The sequence below is a fragment of the Heliangelus exortis genome, chromosome 6, assembly GCF_036169615.1.
Source record: "Heliangelus exortis chromosome 6, bHelExo1.hap1, whole genome shotgun sequence".
In the NCBI taxonomy this organism is placed as follows: Eukaryota; Metazoa; Chordata; class Aves; order Apodiformes; family Trochilidae; genus Heliangelus; species Heliangelus exortis.
The window spans coordinates 24,282,127-24,303,279 of record NC_092427.1 but is presented as its reverse complement, the minus strand read 5'-3'; the positions used below and the strand labels follow the sequence as shown (position 1 = coordinate 24,303,279).

Below are 21,153 nucleotides of genomic sequence, written 5' to 3'. Positions count from 1 at the left end.
ACAAGGCAGACTTTTCTAATCAAGAAAAGCCATCCCAGCATATGGTGTGTTTCTTCTGGGATGCAAAATACTCATACACTGAAATGAACCTTCTGGAGGAACTTCAAGGCAATAGCTCCTGCTCTTAAGACATATATAGAAACTTTTTTTTTTTTTTTTTTTTTTTTTTCCCAGAGATTTACTTTCTGAAAATGTTTCTTCCCAATCTCTAAAATATGTTAATAGTGCTCTGCCAAACAGCTGTTGCCAATGTATTTCTTGTAGAATGCTGTTATATATATAAATATACATTTAATATTTAAAACCAGTAGAAACAACTTACTTCCAGCATGAGTCTAGAATAACATTAATGTCTGACATAGTAGTTGTTGTAGTCTTGTATGACAACTGTTTTACACATTGTCTTACATGACTGTAGTTGCAGAATAGATTGGATTTTATCTGTGATTGACATGTTACTACATACAGGGCTGCCTCATCTATTTTTTTTCAGTACCTGGCTTGCTATAGCATAACCTGTTTTTGCAGCCCCTCTGCTAGTGTGACCTTCACACAGAGCAGCAAAACACCCATTTTGTTTGCTTAGAAGACAATTAGGAATGGTTGCCTGAGCAACATAACATCCTTATCAAATACCACAGGGTTTGCTGTGGTGCCAGTTTGACCATTCTGTCAGAGGTGGCATTCTTCCACACCTGAAACAGTGGAGTAGCAAAAGAATGTCGTTGCTTCCCTTTTCCTCTTTATTTTTGCTTGGACTCTTTGCCGAAGTGGTAGGAAACAAATAAAAGCATGGAGTAAACAGAAGAGTAGAAAAAAAATTCAAACAGCAACATGAAAAAGGAAAGGAATCCTGTGGGAAAGAGAGGTGGGGATGCTCTGTATTTAGGATGCAGGAACAAAGCAATGGAAAAAATCAAATGGAAAAGAGTGTCAGGGGGAAGGAGCATTTAAACAGAATAAACCCATTGAAAAAAGGAAAGTGGGACAAAACATAGGAAATGCTGATGGAGCAGTACAAAGGGGTAGAAATAGGAAAGCTATTTTTTAAGCATTTTATAATTCTTATGTTAAAACTGTATTTCTTCGTGAGAGCTTCAGTTTTTTGAATGCTGAAAAATCTGTGATTCAGGTTGTGGTTTTTTTGTTGTTGTCTTTTTTTTTTTTTTTTTTAATAAAAAAGAAGCCAGCAGACTTATTAATGCTTTGATACTTGGATTTGTTTCTGTAATACAAAACCTGTCAAAGATCCCTTCTGGGTGCAGGTGGCTTATCGGTCTGGTGTGGTTAAGTCACACTTGAATTTTGCAGCCAACAACACACATGGGAGCAATGTGGCTAGTATCACATCTGTCTGCCTTTTTTCTTCTCAGCTTGAATGAAGAACTACCTATTTACAGCCAGGATAACTGTGGGGAGGCTTTGGCACCCATCCAGACAAAAGGCTCACAGTCATGTCTCCACATCCATAGTGGGATGCTGTAGTTACTTTCCTGCCATTAACCTACCTAATTTTCCTTGTTTTATACACATATAGTCTGCAAATTCTTGGATAGCTTATGTAGTGTATGAAGTGTTTGTACCATCTGTTCAGAACATTTGAGCTTTATAATAAATTCGGAACAATTCAGAGGTTTAGATCTTGACTGTTTTCTTGAGCTGGTAAAGAAATTAGAATGCATGGAAATCTTTCAAAGTAAATATAAGCCATGAGAACAACAACAACAACAAACTAAATAAAAAATAACAAATATCTTCTTTCAGTGTTTTTCCTGAGAGGTATACGTATTTGTTTGTTTGTTACCTGAGGTCTTTTTAAGAGTTAATTTATTCTACTTCTTAGGTGGAGGTTTCTTCCATTCTTGCAGAAAGACTTTCCTTGTTAGTCTGTAAGTGTTTGTGTTCTCCTTTAACAGCTTTTATACTATGTAATTTCATTATGGATGATGTAATCTTTAGGGCTGTTTTTCAGTAGCATGGTTTAATGGGATCAACAAAATCTGTTACATTGATGTGTGCACGAATGTATTAAAATGTAATTTTCTCTATTTGTTGTAGTACTCCTCTCTGTCAGCTACTTTCAATGTAGCTGCTGCTGCTTAGAGTCACAGTTACTACAGAGGACTTGTGTATGTGGAATTTAATTTACAAATCAGGATGAATTGGCTTACAGGTTACAGAGCTCTAGTGCTAGCTACAGCAAAACTATTCTTCTTCTCTGGACTGCTTAATTGTTAATGTGAATTTATCATTTGTGGGGTCCATCTCTGTTCATGTCCTAGTTATATTATAATCTGACATATCTTCATGTTACTGTGTGATGTTTGATAGCAAGGTGAAGTTCTGATTGTTTAGTCAGCTGCTTGTACACACTGCAATTACCAAAGTAATAGAACATAATGAACCTGCTACATAAAAGTACTCATACAGTTTGTCCTGTCCTTCTAAATTCAGTCTTCAGAACATTCTACTTCAAAGGACCTGTCTTCTCCTTTTACAGTTTGCACTTGACTGAGTTCCCTTTTTTCTGAAGTGTTTATACACTTGAAGCTATTGCAGTAGCTGGGCATATAAAAGTCACTCCAAGGTAGGATTTTTTAGCAGATTTCTTGTATTTTAAACAGTACATTAATGATAGTACTTGGAGTGCTTCTAATAATCATAATCTGCTTTTAAAAATTGAAGTTATCATTCTTTAATTGTAGAACTTCTTCTTCTCTTCATCTGCTGTACCTGTAGCCCGTGTAATCACCCCAGGCTGTACTCTTCTGGTTCCATACATTCCAGGAGAGCTCTTTGCATTGCTATTTTTATTAGATTAAAATATTAATCCTGAAACATTTTCTTTATATCTGCTATTAATGTAATTGGGACAGCACTCTAGGCTGTTTTATTTATTTGCTGGTATTCATATATTGGAGTGCCTTGTCAGAAATACTTATGCAATTCAAGTGGATTGGTGAGTCACTGTGACGTTAAAGTCAGATTGCAGTCACCTTCCTCCCCATTCTGCTCAGTTCCTCAGAGATACATGGTCATTGGGAGTGTGTAATTTCTCTTGACTTCATTGACATATTCCTACTATTTCATAAAACTTTGTTACTGTGGCAGATGTAGTACAGAAACAGAACAAAATGAGATACTAGCATGTGCATCCAGGTACAGAGTTTTTGTGTGCAGTATAGTTTAAAATATACTTAACATTTTATTTAATAACTACATATTGAGTTTTTGTATTTGAAACCAATCAAAACATACAGTATTTTTACAGACAGTTTTCAGAACAGGTCTGCACTTCTATATGCATTAGGGAATTTTTAAATTTATAGGAAGAGGTGATGGTCCTGCTTGGCTTGCTTCGTAGCACAAGAGAAAACCCACCACTTACAATTCCTGCTACAATCCAATTAATCTACACTGTATTTTTTGCTGCAATTCAATTTATATCTACTCAGTTTAGAAATACAGCAGTACAGAAGCAGAAGAAACCACCTGAATTATTGAATCCAGCCAACAGCATTGCATGCAAGTCTGCAGTGGACAATAAGTGCAGGACTGTTAAAGCATCTATTGTGGCCGTAAGCCAGAAATGTGTCCAGCATCTTAAGTTCTATTGTATCAAAATCCCAGAGATAAAAACATGAATTGTGCTACCAAGAGACCAGTTTGAGACAGAGTAAAAACTTTCTTGATCCTAGGTCTGGTAATCAGATTAACTGTGGAAGTATACATGTTCTTGAGAAACTTTTCATTACCATTAGGATCATCACTGCTTTCTGCCTGGTACCAGGCCTTTGTCTTATGCAAATCTCTGATGGTTCAGGAGATCTCCAGAAATGTGGTGTTGGAGGACCTCACTTACTGGTGAGAGCAGACTGCTGGCATCAGTGGTGGAACATGATCTGACTCAGCTAAGAAAAAAGAAACAGCAAAGTTGGTCAGCATACTTTCCAGCAATGTCTGTTGTCTTCCTATTTCTGCAAAACCAGGCAAACTGAACACAAATGAAGTTGTTCCAACAGTCCTGCTTGAAAATATATACTTTATTTCTCATATAACCTATGTTAGCTTTAACTGGAGAATAATGCTGTGTGTCTGAATCCAAATCTCTGAATTTACAGCAGGCTGAAATCCAAAACTTTTAAAATAACAGTAAGCATGAGCACTCGTAATAGGGTAAACCTGTGCTCTGTGTATGTGCAACAAGGAAGGAAACAACTGCCCTTTTAGAAAGCTATAATTGCTGTAGTAGCACTGTTGACTGGGTCAATTTAAAGGCAAGAAAAGATCACAAATGATTGTTTGATGAGAGGGTGGGAAGAAAGAGAAAAGGAACGGCAGCCAGGTGACATCTGAAATTCTGTCAATAACACTTAATAAACTGTGATGGCCAGAATGGTGTTGAAGAAGTGCAATGTACTGTGAACAGTGGTGTATTTATAGGTGTCTAGGGTTAAGTTTCTTTGCTTTAACAACAGTTGCTTTTCAAAGATACACCATGCTGTTAATTTTTGTAGCATTAATTTGTGATACACTGGATTAAAGAATGCATATTGTCATAATGCATAAAGCTCATTGTATTTTCTAGAATAATGGCAATTAAGAAACAAGATTATGTTTAAATAGAAAGATAACAAAGAGGATTATGTGCAATTCAAAATCTAGTAAAAATAATTGTTTTAAAGATTCAGCTGTGGGTTCTCACACTATTGCAGCTGATCTGACTTTTAGGAGAATTTATTTTGGAGTATTAATTTTATGGATACTCTACTAAAATACTTTCACATCATTTCAGTTGGTATACTGCAGGAAAACTTGGTGCTGAAGGATTTAACTTTTTTGATTGAAAATGGAAATTCTTTGTTTCTCAATGGCAAATGACTGAATAACATGACAAAGTTGCAAATTAATTTGATTGCCTATGTTAAGAGAAAACAATTATATTCTGTTTTCCATTCTGGCACTTGAATAATTGTGACTAAAATGCTCTTCTGAAGAAGTAATGATGCAGCAATGGACTTCTTTTTTTTCTTTTATAGAAAGAAACAGAAAGTTTGGTAGTGCTCTGAGTGATTTGTATTTTGCCGTAGGCTGAAACTACTGCACCCTCGTCTCTCATGTGGCTTCAAAGAGTGGTTTGTAGCATTGCAGGTGTAAAGATGATGTAGGTGAGCATTGTGTGTTCTGCTTGTTCTGGCTCTAACAGTGGCTTTTTTGGTTCAAGAAAGGCAATGCAAGCAGCATCTGTGTCTTTGCAGCAGCTTTGCAGCACCGTCAATCTTTGTAAGTGTGTCAGCTTCTTCCAAGCTTCTTCCAATGAGCAAGTACTTAATGGCACTGTTTTCTACTTGAGTTTGCATTGTAAGTGATATGTTCCCTAGGAAGTATTCCGTTTTCATTGTGTGATAGATCACAGTGTGAAAAGAATTCGTGTCTTTTCCATGTAGCTCTTAGAGTAAGAAATGAGACCAAGCTAGAAGACAGTGATTATTTCAATGACCCTCTTTACATGACAGATATGTTCATGTGTAATATTTTTGATCATGTGTAGATTTTTTTAGATTCCAAAGGTGATCTTGAATATTAAAATATGCTAGAGTTGTCTTTCTCTGAAGAATGGAAAACATCTAGGATTCCTCTTTGCTTCTTTGTGAAATACACTACTTAGATTAGCTACCCTAAAATGCCTTGATGACAGTTGTCATGCATAGAAATAGTATTTGTAGAGTAAACAGTGACAGGTAACACTTGCAGTTTTCAGCAACTTGCGGTGTTTCTGATGATACTTGTTTATTTTTGTCAACATTTTTGTTTTCAAGCATTTATTAAATCATCTCATGCCGCTTTTCATATTACAGTATTAAGTATTTTGTTGTGGTATATTAGAGCAAAACTATTTCTGTCATAATTGGCTCTTGTGGCCTTTCAGTTCATCAGCTAAACAGTCAAAGTGAAAAACATTCATATTTTAGAATAAATAAGATATTTCAAAATAGAGTAACATCACTGTGACTAATAATCCTAATTTCTCTGCGTGACTGTATAGAGTTTAGGACACTGCAGAATATTGCTGGTATCTGCATTGTGGAGCACAAGAAGTGACTCATACACTCTCTTCTGGCTTCAGGAAGCAGGATAATGCAAACTCGAAGTTTCTTAGGTCTGGCTTCTCTCCAGGGGCTTTCAGGAAAGACCGAGTGGCAGTAGCCATGGTGGCTTCTGTGTTGGGAAATCTTTTATTGATTGAATCAGTAACACCAGTGCCTTTTTGGATGTGGTAGACCAATAACTGGTGAAGAGTGAGATTTGGCTGCTGTCAATTTGCTTTTGAAACGTGGCTCAGTGGGCTCTGACTGTTCCTGAGTTGTCAATTATTTGACATGGGTGTGCCAGCTTAGCTGGCTTTATTTTATGTAGTAGTGACATAAAGGAAAGAGTAGTAATGTAAATTCATGCTTACCTGAAAAAGATAATGTATTTATACTTGGAAGATGCTTCAGGGAAAGGGTAGGTCAAGACTTTGACTGTATTCCACTGGATTGAATGTACCATTGTTGGAACATTTTGTCATAACTTAGATGATGAGTCATTTCTGACTCACACAAAAAATAAATCAGTCTATAAAGAAATGAAGCTTTGGAATGAGAGTAAGAGGCAGAATCGAATTAAAAAATATGGAAGTTGGAAATCTGTATAGGAGAGTCTTTAGCATATCCATTTTGTATGCTTTAATTTGTATTGTCGATGAAGTAATGAAAATCTTGCTTTAAAATTTATGTGAAATAATAGATCATAGAATCATAGAATCATAGAATCCTAGGGGTTGGAAGGGACCTCGAAAGATCATCTAGTCCAACCCCCCCTGCCAGAGCAGGGCCACCTAGAGTACATCGCCTAGGAACGTGTCCAGGCGGGTTTTGAATGTCTCCAGTGAAGGAGACTCCACAACCCCCCTGGGCAGCCTGTTCCAGGGCTCTGTCACCCTTACAGTAAAAAAATTCTTTCTGATATTCAACTTGAACCTCCTATGCTCCAACTTACACCCATTACCCCTTGTCCTATCACTGGTCACCATAGAGAAAAGCCTAGCTCCATCTCCCTGACACTCACCCCTTACATATTTGAAAACATTGATGAGGTCACCCCTCAGTCTCCTTTTCTCCAAACTAAAGAGACCCAGCTCCCTCAGCCTTTCCTCATAAGGGAGATGCTCCACTCCCTTAATCATCTTAGTAGCTCTGCGCTGGACTCTTTCAAGCACTTCCCTGTCCTTCTTGAACTGAGGGGCCCAGAACTGGACACAATACTCCAGGTGCGGCCTCACCAATGCAGAATAGAGGGGGAGGAGAACCTCTCTTGACCTACTAACCACACCCTTTCTAATGCACCCCAGGATGCCATTGGCCTTCTTGGCCACAAGGGCACATTGCTGGCTCATGGTCATCCTCTTGTCTACCAGGACCCCCAGGTCTCTTTCACCTACACTGCTCTCCAGCAGGTCAGCCCCCAACCTATACTGGGACATCGTGTTGTTCTTCCCCAAATGCAAAACTCAATAGATACTACTCAATAGATACTACTCTTGTTCTGGTAACAGAATAAATGATTAATTAAATATTATTTAAATAGTTTTACTTACTGTATAACCATCAGTAGTTGACTTATTGTAGTGTAATATATGATAGATTTCTCTTTCTTTTGTGCAATTCCTTGAGCTTTCAATTTCCTTCACTCAAGATAGTGAGGTGGTGGTTATCACAGTAATATATGAAAGTAGTGGCAGGAGAAGGGGAAGGCAACAGAAATATGATAAGTCTCAGATCCATATGCTAAACAAAAGTGAAATGCTTGTGGTCTTTTTGATGTAGAAGTCACAGAACAAGGCCTTTTTTTGGTCCTTAATCCTGTTCTGAGCAAGGCCTTACAGCTGCAATATTAGTGCCACAGTTGAGTCCTTTATATTCTAGCTGGAGTTATGTTCTTTGTTCAGTGCTGACTTGGTCTTTCCAGTAGTCACAAATCAGTGCATTATCTCTCAGAGAAGGGACCTACTGAAGTACAAGCTCCTGTTTGATTAATCCCTCAGGTCAATAGGAACACTGGGAGGTGAAGGAGGAGAGAGAAAGACAAGATACATATTTGTGGTGGACGAGCTTCATAAAGGGTTTGGACTCTTCATAAAGGGTTTGGGAAAACCTGCAAACGTTTCAATAAAATGCAAAAATATTCGACTTCTACAGCAGAGGATTAATCATTGTATTTGGCTGAATCAAATTTTGAAGACAATTTGAAGATAGTTTATAATGCTTCCCTCTCTTACTATCTTCTGTGCTGAATCATCCTGCAGTTGTGAATATTGCAGTCTTAATTTAATGTTCCAGATGCTGGCTAGTCCTTTTATTTGGATTTTTGTCTCCTGTCAAGCTAAAGATGTCATCAACTCATCTTAGAAGTACCAAAAAAAAAAAAAAAAAAAAATCATATTCTAAATAACAGAACTCCATTAATATTTGGAAGTTTAGTTTCTACTTGTTGCTGCTTTACGTATTAGTTGCTTACTGCTCAATGTGGAAAGGAGATTGCTCTGTTAGAAATAGCATCTTAAGAACATGATCTTTCGTATCAGCATTTCAGCATTCAGTTTTGCTGTGCTGTGACTGTAAATGTCAATGTTGATCCTGTAGATATTGCTTGCTTTGATCATAAATTACCTTTCCTCAGGTGTTTACCATCCTTGATGGTGCTGAATTCAAATTTCTGTGCATGCTGCAAAACTCTCTGACCTAAAATACCAGAGACCACTGAAAACTTCCCTCATCTTCCTTTTCATACAGCAGTTGGTTACCATCCACATGCTCTTCTATGGACGCTGAAGCTCTCATAACTTCTTGCTGTGCCATTTCCTTGTCCTTTATATTCTCTCTAAATCTCTAATGGATGTGACTAAAGAAGCTGACAGCATTAGCAGGTAAAGTAGTTATTGCTGTGGTCTCTCTCACATTCATAGCCTTTGATTAATTTTTATTTTTCTTTACATGTAGATTAGTAAAGTGTATGGCAAATACTGCGGTTTTGGGACTTGACTACCACAGGTTCCTAAGGGACCGTAGGCTGAAATAGCTTGTTTAAGCAAATAAATACAACATATGATTACTTGATTAATTAATATAAAAGCTTTTTCATTTTCTTTAGCTTTCTTTTTTGATTCAAGGTGATGGGTTAGAAATAATCATTATAAATAATGAAACAGGGTTTTTATTTAACCCCCTACGTGAAAATATAGTAAATGAAAATGGACTTTAAGACTTTAATTTACTTTAGGACTTTCTGATTGAGAAAGCTTCTGCTAGATTGCTGCAAAGTTGAGAAAACCGTTACAGCCTTATTGTATTAAATTTCGTGAAAACGCTGCAAGCTGCTTGATGCTTTGCTGAGCATGCTTGCCACTTTTACAGCCTCATCTTTGATTACCCCAGCACAAACTATCTGGTGCAAGTAGCACAGCAAGCATTTCATTCAGACAATATGACACAATAGGTGCATCTTAATTCAGTTATGCTTTTCCAGTACTTAGGAATTCTATAGCTCTGTAGTACTTCTCAATGTATCTTTTCATTACAATTCCATCACAAAATAAAGCACTCTTTAATAGATTGCCCTGAATCTCAGGAATTACCGAGGAAGGCTGAAATTCTGCAAAGTCATAGTGACTTCATTGCATCTGCAGATACAGCTTGGTTTGCAGTTACTGTTCTTAGTGCAGAGATCTAATTTATGGTTACTTGCTCATTACTACATTTAGGTTGGACAGTTTTTCTTGCTTGATTTTGAAACAAAGGTGAAGCGTGTTACAGTTTACTTTGGATTAGAAACTCAATTTTTGTAAATTACTCATTACATTAGATTTTTAAAATGGGCTCATCTGAATTATGTTTTGGAAGCAAACTTCCTTTCATTTAGGTGGCATGTTTGTGGGCGAAGTTGGGAAGGCTACTCAAGGAGAACAGTTGTGTTGCTAATCTGAATCCTCAGTATTGTCAGAGTCTAACGAATAAAAGTTCTAAGTACTCTTTGTAATTGTTGGCTTGTTCAGACAGGTGAGGTGAATACTTTCTGATGCTGTGCAGAACACAGGTGCAGCTTTGCCATCAGACAGGGATTAACATAAACAAGGATGGGTGGATGTGACCATACCTCCTACTGTCTGATACTGGCACTTAATCCTAAAGTCCCTATGGGATTTGGAGACTTTCTGGGTGAACTCTAACAGACTTGGTGCAGCTCCTTATTTGGGTATTTGTCCTGTTTCTACCTAGACAGAAAACAGTCTGTATTTTGGTTAGATTTCACTCAATTAAATATACATAAGAATAGTTTTGCTATTCTGATTTGTATTTCAAGTATGATCAAATGATTTAGTAATGAAAAGATTGGTAGAAAATTGTTTTATGGGCCATTTATAACAAAAAGACATAAGGGCATTTACACACAGATGTAAAACAATACCAACATTTGCACCATATCTGGGCTGATGATGCCAGCCAGGACATGAGGGTGGAAGAGTCTCTCTTTTATTCTGTTCAGAGCAGTGTGGTTGCTTGAGGAAAACACTTTCACTGAAATGGTTATTTTCTTGAATTGTCTTCTGGATAGTTATCATAAAAACAAAGGCACTGTAAGTTAATTAGTCAGTCAAACAACTGAATAGTATTAAATAAAAAATATTTAATTTCAACTTTTAATGTTAGTAAAATTTTCCAAGATTTAAAAGTATTAGTAGTGCATATTTTTAAATTCTTGTTTGTAAGGTGTAAGGTATAAAAACTTTTATGAAAAATTAGACATAGTCCTGGTTCCAATGGTGACAATTTATAATACATAAATATACTTCCCACTGCTATTCCCAGATAGCAATCCTATTACAACAGTCTGAAAAATGCAGCCTAATGAATAGTTGCAGTAGCTCAAGGCAGGAACAATTTCAACTTTTGTTTGTTTTCTCTTTCAAGCCTGTTCCTGCTCCATTTGTCTTTCCATAAGCCAAAATGGCAACACATTTGGTTCTAGTTAGGTACTCTTGGTCAATCTTCTGTTACCTCATGCACATGAAAGATTTAAATTTTCAGAGTTAGTAAAAAAAACATGTACTTAACTGGCATATTGTATGACTTTTAGACCTCTGCATACACACAATAGAACATGAACTGTTTTCTAAAACAGGAAAAGCAGAAGAGGTTTAGCAGTCAAGTCTTTCTGTTATTCAGTTGATGTTTGTAAGTATCAGAGGGCAAGAGGTTGTTGTAGATGCCACTAAATTTTTAGTTATTTGAGTTTAGACAGAACTCAAATCCAAATCAATCCTTAATTGCTACTACTTTGAACTGAATGTATTGAAGAAAGAAATCTTATATTGCCTTTATGCATGAAGCAAGGTCACTATCCATGAAAAGCCGTCACCTGGTGCTTGTGACTGGTGACTCATTCTGTCAGGGTGACCAGCGTGGAAATGGTCAAGACTGCAGCAGAGCCTGCTTTCAGCTGGATTTGGTAACTTCATCAGTTTTCTGCACTAGAGTAGCAATTCTGTTGTCTAGATGTTGCATCTGTCTCTTACAGTACAGTCACCATCGCTGACTCACTGCCTTTGGCCAGCACAGGCCAGATGCTGGATTTGCCTTTTGGCTGTTCTTTTCAGTTGCAGAGTTTGCTGTTCACTTTGATGTTAATGCATATCAGACAGAAAAATGCTTGACTGTTCCTTTCACAATTGAACGTCATGTTTGGCTGCTCATATCTGGCTAGCAGCTTGGGGCACTTGTGTTTCCTCAAGAAAAGAAGGAAACATTTTTTTTTTGCCCTATAATACTCAATTGCCTTCTCTTTCACCTTAAAAGAAACCTCAGTGTTTCATCTTCCATGTTCTATGATGCGTGTCAAAACTTGCTGTAGGTTTTATATTCAGTCTACCTCACAATTATTCTGAGTAGCTCTCCAAAAGGCACCGCTCTAATGATGTCTGCTTCTACAAATGTAAAATGTGAAACTGTGGTATTTACACATAGAAGAGCAATATATAATTTTATGTTATCTATTTTTGAAAGATTTAAAAATCACCTTAATTAATCAAAGGGCTTTTAAATCTGGGTGGGCTTTTTTACTATATTTTCATTTTTATTTTATTCATCAATGTAGTTAGATTGAAAAATATGTAAGTACCTTTTAAGTATAGCATAATTTGGAAAGTTCAAAAAATTAAATTAAAATGAAGACATTTACTTTCCTATATGATCCACTGAGGTTTTGAAATGAAAGTATTTCATAATCTTTTAAAAAATTATTTTGTTGGGTTAATAGACTGCTAAAGAAAAGTTTCAAAAATTTGGAACTGAATATGTGATACTGTATTTGTGTGGTGTTTATAGTCAAGAATATGTACTAACTTTTGATAAATATACCACGTTACCCATATTTGTTGATAACATTAGATAAGAATTATTTGCTGACAACATTAGCAAGTTAGATGCAATCCTAAAACATGATTGAATTTGTCAAAAACTGAATTTGTTTCTTATTGGTGAAACTAAAGAAATACTCTGCATCTCTTTTTAGAATTGCACTGAAATTAGGTAGTTAGAAATTTTCTCTTGAGATCAGTTTGAGAACTTTGCATTTGAGCAAAAAAGAAAATGTATTAGATCCTAGTAAATATTCTGCTAACTCACAATGACATTGTTGTGCATAATTGGCAGCCACTTGCCATTTAGACCTTGAATGGAACTGTTATTTCAGAACATTAATAAGGACTCTGTGAGAATTGTTTGCAACTTGCAAACTCTGCATCTGCTGTGACTGACTTGGCTATGCTAAAATTAAACTGCTAAAATGCTTTGAAGAGTACAGTTGAAAAACACTGTCTAAGTGCTGATGTTATTGCTGGCCCTTGATTAGGAATTGATTTGCAAAGAAAATTACAAATAATTTGTGATAAAATTATAGTGTATCATAAGATACGTAGCGTTGAAAGAAGATGTCTTTTTCTTGGTTTTATGCCATACAATTTTTGTTAAGATTAAGCTGAAGAAAATTTTTCTCGTATCTCAGCCCTAGAGAGAGGAAGGCGGGGGCATAGACTTGTGTATTGCAAAGTGGCAGGGCACAGAGATTCATCTCTTTCAATTATAATTGTAGGTTCTTGTTGTTTAATTTTTGTACTTTGTGGTTGCGGGGTGAGGGAGAGAAAGAAGGAAAGCTACTGGAGTGGGGGTAGAGACTCTGAGCTTTGTCAGGGATGGGTATGTAGGACACAAAGTACTTGTGGGAATCTGGGGTGACGCACAATTACGAATAATAGGGAAAAGGGTTTTTTGGTAAAAAATTAAGATGTTAGTAATATATAGTGCATGTTAGAGATTTGTGTTTCTGCTGCTGTGTTATCCCTACGAGTCTTTGGTGGTGGCTATCAGGATAATCCTGTGGCACTTGGGGCATGAAGATGTTATTAGGCATCAAATTGCTCACAAGCAGCTACTGAGGCTGTTGCATGAGAATGTTGGTCTCTAGGGCAGAACAGTCCTTCTCTGGCCTAAGTTTTCCAGTTGATTGACTGAGCTTGATACACTATATTTCTGGATTACATAGCTCCATCTGTGTCTCTCAGTCTTATTCTTTGCTGCTGATGTACACATTGTGGTTTGTCATGTGTCAAGTACAGGAAAACTAATTTTGTATCTTACAAGTTGTGCTTGCAGGTCATGCAATACAGATCATCACTTGAAGTGTTAAAAAGACAAGTCACTTCTAAAGAGCCATGAAACAGGATTCTCTGGGCATTACTCACCTTGGTGCTTTCTGTAAGACACACAAAGGTACTAAATCTAAGTGTCCAGTGCCTAATTGTAGGAAAGCATATGTAGAATTCCTGCATTTTGCATTCTAAGAAAACAGAAAAGTTTGATGTTAGGAGGGAAGCATGGTTGTTTCCCAGGGCACAAAGAAATAATGGGGAGTCCTGTTTGCCATCTGGTACGTTTACTGTGGTTATACAAGTTTTGAGTGTGACCAAAGAGTTTCTTGGGTTTGTTTTTGGGTTTTTTTTGTTTGGTTGTTTTGGTTTTGGTTTTGGTTTTTTTTTGTTTGGGTTTTTTTTTTTTTTTTTGTTTTGTTTTGTTTTGTTTTGTTTTGTTTTCTTTTTGCTTTGTTTTTTTTTTCTCAGTGTTCTTACAGTTTAATCGTTACTTCATACCTCAGACTTTTTGTTGTAATTTATAAAGCTTACAAAGCCTTGCAAGGACATAAGTGATTAACTTTCGTGAAATTCATTTGTTATCAGAATAATTGCTCAAGCAAACCTCTAACCAGTATAGTGTTGAAGCGCATCATGTCTGCTAATTTATACCATGTAGTTAAGCAGAATCCTGGAGTCTAGAAGAGTACAAACAAGTTCTTTGCTGTAAGGGACTAGGGAACTTACCACTGCACTCAGGAAACCTTTCAGCCCCCCTCTTACTTAGCTAAATAGAGACCTTTGCACATCTGACTAGAAAATATTTGTCAAATTTTTAAATACGCCATTTTAAAAGACTTTATCAAACTTAAAAAAAGAACTTTTAAAAAGTTGTGAAAACTGACTTTAGATGTCTAAAGTCTTGTGTCAGTACTAAATATGCTATATTTGTAGACTAGGAAATCTTGTGTTTGAAGAGAGCTCTTCCATGCAGTAAGCAAAGGCCTAAAAATGGGTCCCTGCCTAAGCCTTGAGCTTAGTAGTAGCATGCACATTTTAAAAAATTCAGAGAAATGAATATTTGCAAAAGGTTATTGGGATTTGCAGTCCTTTCCCACCTCTGGACACTTTTGCATTGGTGTGGGATGATTTGCTAAATTATACAGTTTGTTTCAAACAAGAACTAGGGTGGAAAAATCCCTCTGTCCTTTTTATTTTAGGTGATCACAGTAGTGTCTTCTGGTTTTATAATTTCCTTATGTATAAGAATCAAGATATATTCGTAGTGGTCTTCTGTCTGTATTATGCTTTGGAAGTCAATGACGGATGGAGAACATGCAGCCTTTTAATTATGAGAATATTTTAGTACTGCTCAGGTATTTTTTTTCTGAGTAAGGTGCCTGAGGGCATTTCTGTTCTCAGATTATGCTTCGTGCATATGTGGAGGGAGTTTAATGTAGTGTAATTTCAGCTGAAATTTTTAGTAGTATTGGAAGTAGAGAATTCCTTCTTTGGAAAATGAATGTTACTTTTGAGTGTTTTCACACTGTGTTTCTTGTCAGTGCAGCTGAATGTTGGATTCATTAGTATTTCAAAAATAGGAAGAACTAAACATATCTAGCTACTGATGTGTGCAGGACTTAGTGTTTACTGTGATGATAGGAAATAGTATGTATTTCTCTCATGGAAGAGAGTCAAGAGGTTACCTTCCATCCATTAAGACAAAATTGAGTTTTCCTGATTTCAGTGGGCTTTCTTTTTGTCACTGCTTTGCTGTGTCAGAAAACTACTTTTTAACAACTCATTCATTCTTGCGCTCAGTTTAATTCCAGTCAATGTATCTAAGACTTCAGCAGAACTTCAAAAGCAGTTAATTCCATCTCATGGTCTTTTCAGCCGTGCCTTTGGTTCCTAATGTTATTGTAAAGTACTTGAGATGTTTTTGGTATTTCCATGACATGACCAATAATGTTGTGGTTTTTTTCCATCTTTCTAATGAAACCATCACTCAGTGAGGTGCAAAGAAATTCGGGTACTAATTAAATAAAAAATTTGCCTTATGATGTGTTCCTGCTTTTGTTTTAAATGTATGTGTGAATAAGACAGAAGAAAACCAAATATTAGCAGTGATCAGAATATGTATTTTTCTAGACTTAAAGAAATTTAATGTTGTCCTATGCAAAAGATCACGCTTGATACCGGCCTAGTGATATGTGAGGATAAAATTGGACAACCTCAAGTATAGAGGCTAATGAGATGTACCAAAGATCAGTCTTAAGAAAAAAAGAATTGTATTCCTTTTAGTTTTTTCTGGGTTGTTTTTTTTTTTTTTTGGTTGGTTGTTGGTTTTTTTGTTTTGTTTTTTTCTTGTTTTTTGGTTGTTTGGTTTTTCTTTGTTTGTGCTTGTTTGTGTTTTGGGTTTTTTTTTGCTTGTTTGTGGGGGGTTTTTTTGTGTGGTTTTTTTTTTTTCCCTGTCTGTTGGTTGATCTCATTTGTGTGAAGGGAGATGGAGAGGCTGCATTATGGTCTAGCCTGAATTCTTTTCAGGCCATTAGACTGCTCTGAATTAATTCCTTCTTCCAAGCCAGCACTGATGGCTGAGCTTTGGAATATGTTGAAAAATCAAAGTATTAAGAATTCCAATCTTAATCTGAAAATGGTTTCTCATACCCCTACAAACACCCATTGTAATCCTCAGTATATTTTATAAATATTTATCTTCACCATTAAAAATCTGAGCCTTATTTCTAACCTGCATATTTTTTCTCTTCTTTTTTTCCCATTAGATTTTGTTATACCTTTGAGAAGAATTCTAGTAATAAATTCCTTTTCCACCACATATTAGGCTGGAGATTACCATACAATGACCCTTCCATCTTGTCTTTGACAAACTAAATAGGTTGACCTCTATAAATCTTTTATTACTAGTGATGTTTTTCAATCTTGTCGTCATGCTTATGGTTCTCTCTTGAACCCATTTGTGAATGTCTTTGAAATGTTGGCAGCAGAACTGGACACAGTGATTTAGTAGAAGTCACAAAGGTAATACAGCCTCCCTATTCCTCTATGATATTTCCCAGATTATATATAAACCATTAACTAAATTATCCCATGCAGCTGCGATCCACCATGGCACTCAGTGTTTGTCAAGCTAATTGCTTCCAAGAATAAAATTGCATCCTGTTTTTTGTTGCTGGATGTGACCTTCCATTTAGTGCCCCAAAAACTTGTTTTGGTGGAGGCTCAGACTGATCTGTGAGTTTTATTTCTTCTCTCTCTGTACTCCATGACCTGAGCAAACTCCATCAAGTGCAGTCTTCTCTTTTCTCCCATAAATACATTGCATTTATATTGAGACACCAATGGGGTTTTGTGGCATCCTGCCTACATGTGTTTGATGTGCTGTTCAAAGTTCAAGATTGAGAAAACAAGCAGTTCTTAATTTGCTCTGAATCAAGAATTTACTTGGTAGGTTTGAAACATAGAGTGAAAATGAAATGTATGTGAGGCAGTGGAAATGAAGCTGGCAGAGAAACAAGAGTTAGGTTAACTGTAAAATGGAACCAGGCATGGATTACAATCACCTTTTAGGCATCTGTGTGTTTAGATTAGTACCATTTTTCTGCAGATATTTTCCTAAGGTAAGTTAGGTTCTTTGCTTTAGATCACTGTCCAGTTGAGTCTATAATTAAAAAAGCAATTTAAGAGTTTCTAGACATTTAATCAATGTTTTCTTAATCCAAGTTTCTCAGTGGTAAAGAAAAAAAAGTCAATACCAGAATGAGGGAAAAATAAATAGTTTCTGTTTTTTAAAGAGACTGTTGAAAATCATGTGTTGGTTTGTTTTTGTTTTCCCCATGAAAAATATCAGGATACATTAAACTTTTTTTATTCTTTGAAACATTTCCTGAATTTTGATTAAAATTTTCTCTCTCTTCATGGCTTTTTTTTTAAGAACTGAAAAATTTGATTACTTGAAAAAAATTGCATGTATTGTGGGTTTTTTGGTTGTTTATTTGTGGGTGGGTTTTTTTTTTTTTTTTTTTTTAAAAGATGCTCTAGATTTAGGTTAGTCTAGAAAGGGTGATAATGTCCACCACTGACTTTTTCCTTTTTGATGTTTCACTGGTATATATTGCAAGCTTATGCTTATGAATTTATAAATATGTACACATCCTTAGCCCTCTACTAACAGCAATCTGTTACAAATGCACACCATACAGGTTGAATATGCTGTCTCTGTAGTATGCAAAATATTTCCTTTCCATGCAAATCAGCAGTATTCTATTACTATGATAGCCTGAGGAATAAGGAGCAACAAAGACATCCTAATGGAAGTCCTAGGGTCACTTCAGCTATTGAGGCAATCCTCAGAGAATGCAAATGACCTGTTTTGAAATTATTATCTAAACTGGGGTTTAGACATACTGGAACTCCACTAATTATGATGTACGCTTCAGAGCTTCTGGAAGGGCAGAAAACTGCTTAATTGTGTAGGCAAGCAGAAAATAGGAAAGGCAGATGTACTGACCTCTTCTGGTCTGAATCTGATTATCTGTTTTTTGACCTCATCTATCTATTTGATGAAATCTGCCATTATTGTGTATTTTAGAGCCATACATGCCAATGCAAGTAATTTTTAAAAATAATTTAAAATTTTAAATTACTGAGATACATTTGGACTAGACATTGAAAAAAAAAAAAGTCTTGAAGAAATCATACTAGGCATGAGGGAGCACTATATTCTGCTAAGGATGATGTGAAAATAAGTGTCTCCATGATGTTTGCTGACTCTGCAGTCTCCTGTGGAATATACTATTTAAGAGGTAGAGACTATGCACAGAAGTAGACCTTAAAAGCGAAAAGCCTCACAAGATTCTCCTCCGCCTGGAAAACCTCACATCAAACCACCTCTTAAGCCAACCACCAAAACAAAATTTAAAGACCATAAAACACACTGCCTTTAATAAACTTAGTCACTGTTTTGGGAAACACCCAGTTAGCAAATTTCTTGCATAATAATAAATAATGAATGCTTGTTGTGGGCAACTGTCAAATGCAGGGCTGTAAAATATGACTGCTAAGAAATATGGATTCCCCCACCCCCTCATTACTTTTGCTGCATTATTGACTGTCAGTCAAGGAGCCTAATTAATAGTGATGGGGTTAGACTTTGCTCTTATTGATGTAAACATTGCGTCTTAGCCAATTAATTATCTAATCTTGAAAGAGTTTACAGGAAATTCTATGTGTAAAATGGATAAGTACTGCATTTGTCTATCATCATATGAAATAAAATTTAAAATAGCAAGGTCTTGGTTTTTCAATTGATTTTATTGGTTGTGTTGCTGCAGTGTACATCTTGTTATATATATATTGCTGTTAAGTAGGGCAAGTGTTCACTCCTGGTACTGTGAAGGAGGCTGGTTTAGTTTTATGTATTTTAGGGGACTGCTATCAATAAGTCAGTGTGTTTCGAGCAAGTTACTGGTTAGGTTCAGCTCTTAATGCTTGTGCAATGCTACAGAACCAATGTGGAATTTGCCTCAGGTGTAAGCCACTATTTTGTTTAGTTTTGTTTTTTAAAAAAACATGTTTCAAATGAAAAAGCCCATAGTTCACAGAATCACAGACGCGGCAGATATTTATAGAACTGTTTTCCTTGTGTATCACTTGTGTTTGCTTCTTACAACAGCACTTACACTTCCTGAGAACTTTAAAAAGCCACTTGAAGTGCCAGATCGCTGCCCTCCTGTGCCAATAATGAATATTTCAGTGACCTCATAGCTGAAAGTGAGTGAAAATATGTCCTTTTTCCTTTTAAATAAGTTAACTGTTCTGTACCTCTTTGAACTAGGATCCTGATTTTTGTGTTGTAATTTTTGTAATTTGTTTTTTGATTTACATGAAAATTCCATACACCTTGAGATACTACTGCTGGTATACCTCTTTGGCTAAAATTTGCCTAATGCGTTTCTAGGATAAGAAAATGCTGTCAAAGTAGTTCAGTCATCCCTGGTATGCAAGGATAGAAGGAAAAGCCTCTCTTTGGGCAAGTTCATTATGTTTTCTCTCTCATGGTCTGAAACAAATATATTGTGCAGATTGTTTGTTTCTTTCTGCAACCTCTGTCTTGTATCTAGCTCCAGGAGGTCGGCACAAGGCATCTTCTTAGGCTTCTTCTATCAGGAAATTGTCATCCTGAAAAGAATAGAGAATTTACCAAAATGTTCAGCTACTTGGGCAGCTTTTGCTAGTGAAACAGCCATTTCCTCCCAGTCATGCTACTGGGTTAATATATGTGCTCTGTGGTTATAACAGGGGGTCTGTAATTGTATGGAAGACTTGTTGGAGATGAGAGCTCATCCATAAGACATGGATGAGATTCTCCTGAGGCTGCAGTCCTTTAGAGAAAAATCTGCTCTCAGCATGGGTGCTCCATGGGCTGCAGTTTCTTCTGGACCATCCATCTCCTCCATAGGCTGCAGAGGAGTCTCTGCCACCTGAGGCAATTATTTTTCCTCTCTTTCTGTGACCCTGGTGTTCACAGGGTTGTTTGTCACTGGTCTTGTTTCTTCTTTTCTGTCTTTATGGTGTTTTTGCCCTTTCTTAGATCTCTTTTCACTGGTGGGGCTCAGCTGTGCCTGCAGTGGGTCTGCTGGAGCAGGCTTTCTGGCTCGGGCAGATCCAGCCTCTCCTCACTGAGCCTGCTCTCGCCTGCCACCAGACCTGGGCACTGACCCAACATAGCATCCCAGAGTATCTGACTTAGGCCCTCAGTAGCTCCTGCCTTCATCAGTACATTTTCTTTTGTACTTGGGATTCAACCAATGTACTGAAGTTTTTGTTCAGATGAAAAGACTGTCACCCTCTGGCCACACTCTTGTGGCTTAAAGTGTCATCTGGTCAAAACGTTTTGTATTATCCTTCAGTCATCTTTGAGTGAAAGAAAGATTTCAGCATGTGGTGAGCTTTGCACCATCTGAAAAGTGCTGATTCATGAAACCGGGTTGTCACCATCTTTGAAAGAGGCGCCTGCTTTTAAAAAGCTGTTTGCAGAGTCCTTGGTCTTAACGGCAGGATTTTTAAGATTACAGTGGGGTGTTCAGGGGTATTTGTGTTGTATGGGAAGAACTAAGGAGTTACTTGATAATATTATGGTATTATGCAAGATGAGATAATGACCCTTTGTCAAGGAATTGTAAACTTTGTCTGGAAATCCCTGTAAATTCTAGAAGCCTTTCTGTAGCAGTTTTTCAAGGAATGTAATATGACTTGTATTCTCTGTAAGAATGCAGAATAATATGTTTGGGATTGTACTGGGCAATTGTTAGAAAGGGAAGTAAAAAAAATGGGAGATCCATTGGACTTAATATTGATTGTCAACAGATTTCTGTGCTGCAGAGCTACTTTGGAGAATTCATTCACCC

The 21,153-nt window shown here is 36.6% G+C and overlaps 1 protein-coding gene across 4 annotated transcripts in view; it reads left to right on the top strand.

Annotated features, from left to right (window-relative positions):
* The window catches only part of OSBPL6 (oxysterol binding protein like 6), an 85,920-nt gene that overhangs the window by 21,531 nt on the left and 43,236 nt on the right, over positions 1-21,153 (top strand). Inside the window, exon 1 of one of the 4 annotated variants that reach the window (XM_071747238.1) lies at positions 19,419-19,516. The exons of the other annotated variants lie outside the window; for them this stretch is intronic. The gene's annotated coding sequence lies outside the window, so the exon portion shown is untranslated. Of the gene's footprint in view, positions 1-19,418; positions 19,517-21,153 lie in introns of those variants that run through there. 4 annotated transcript variants of the gene reach the window in all.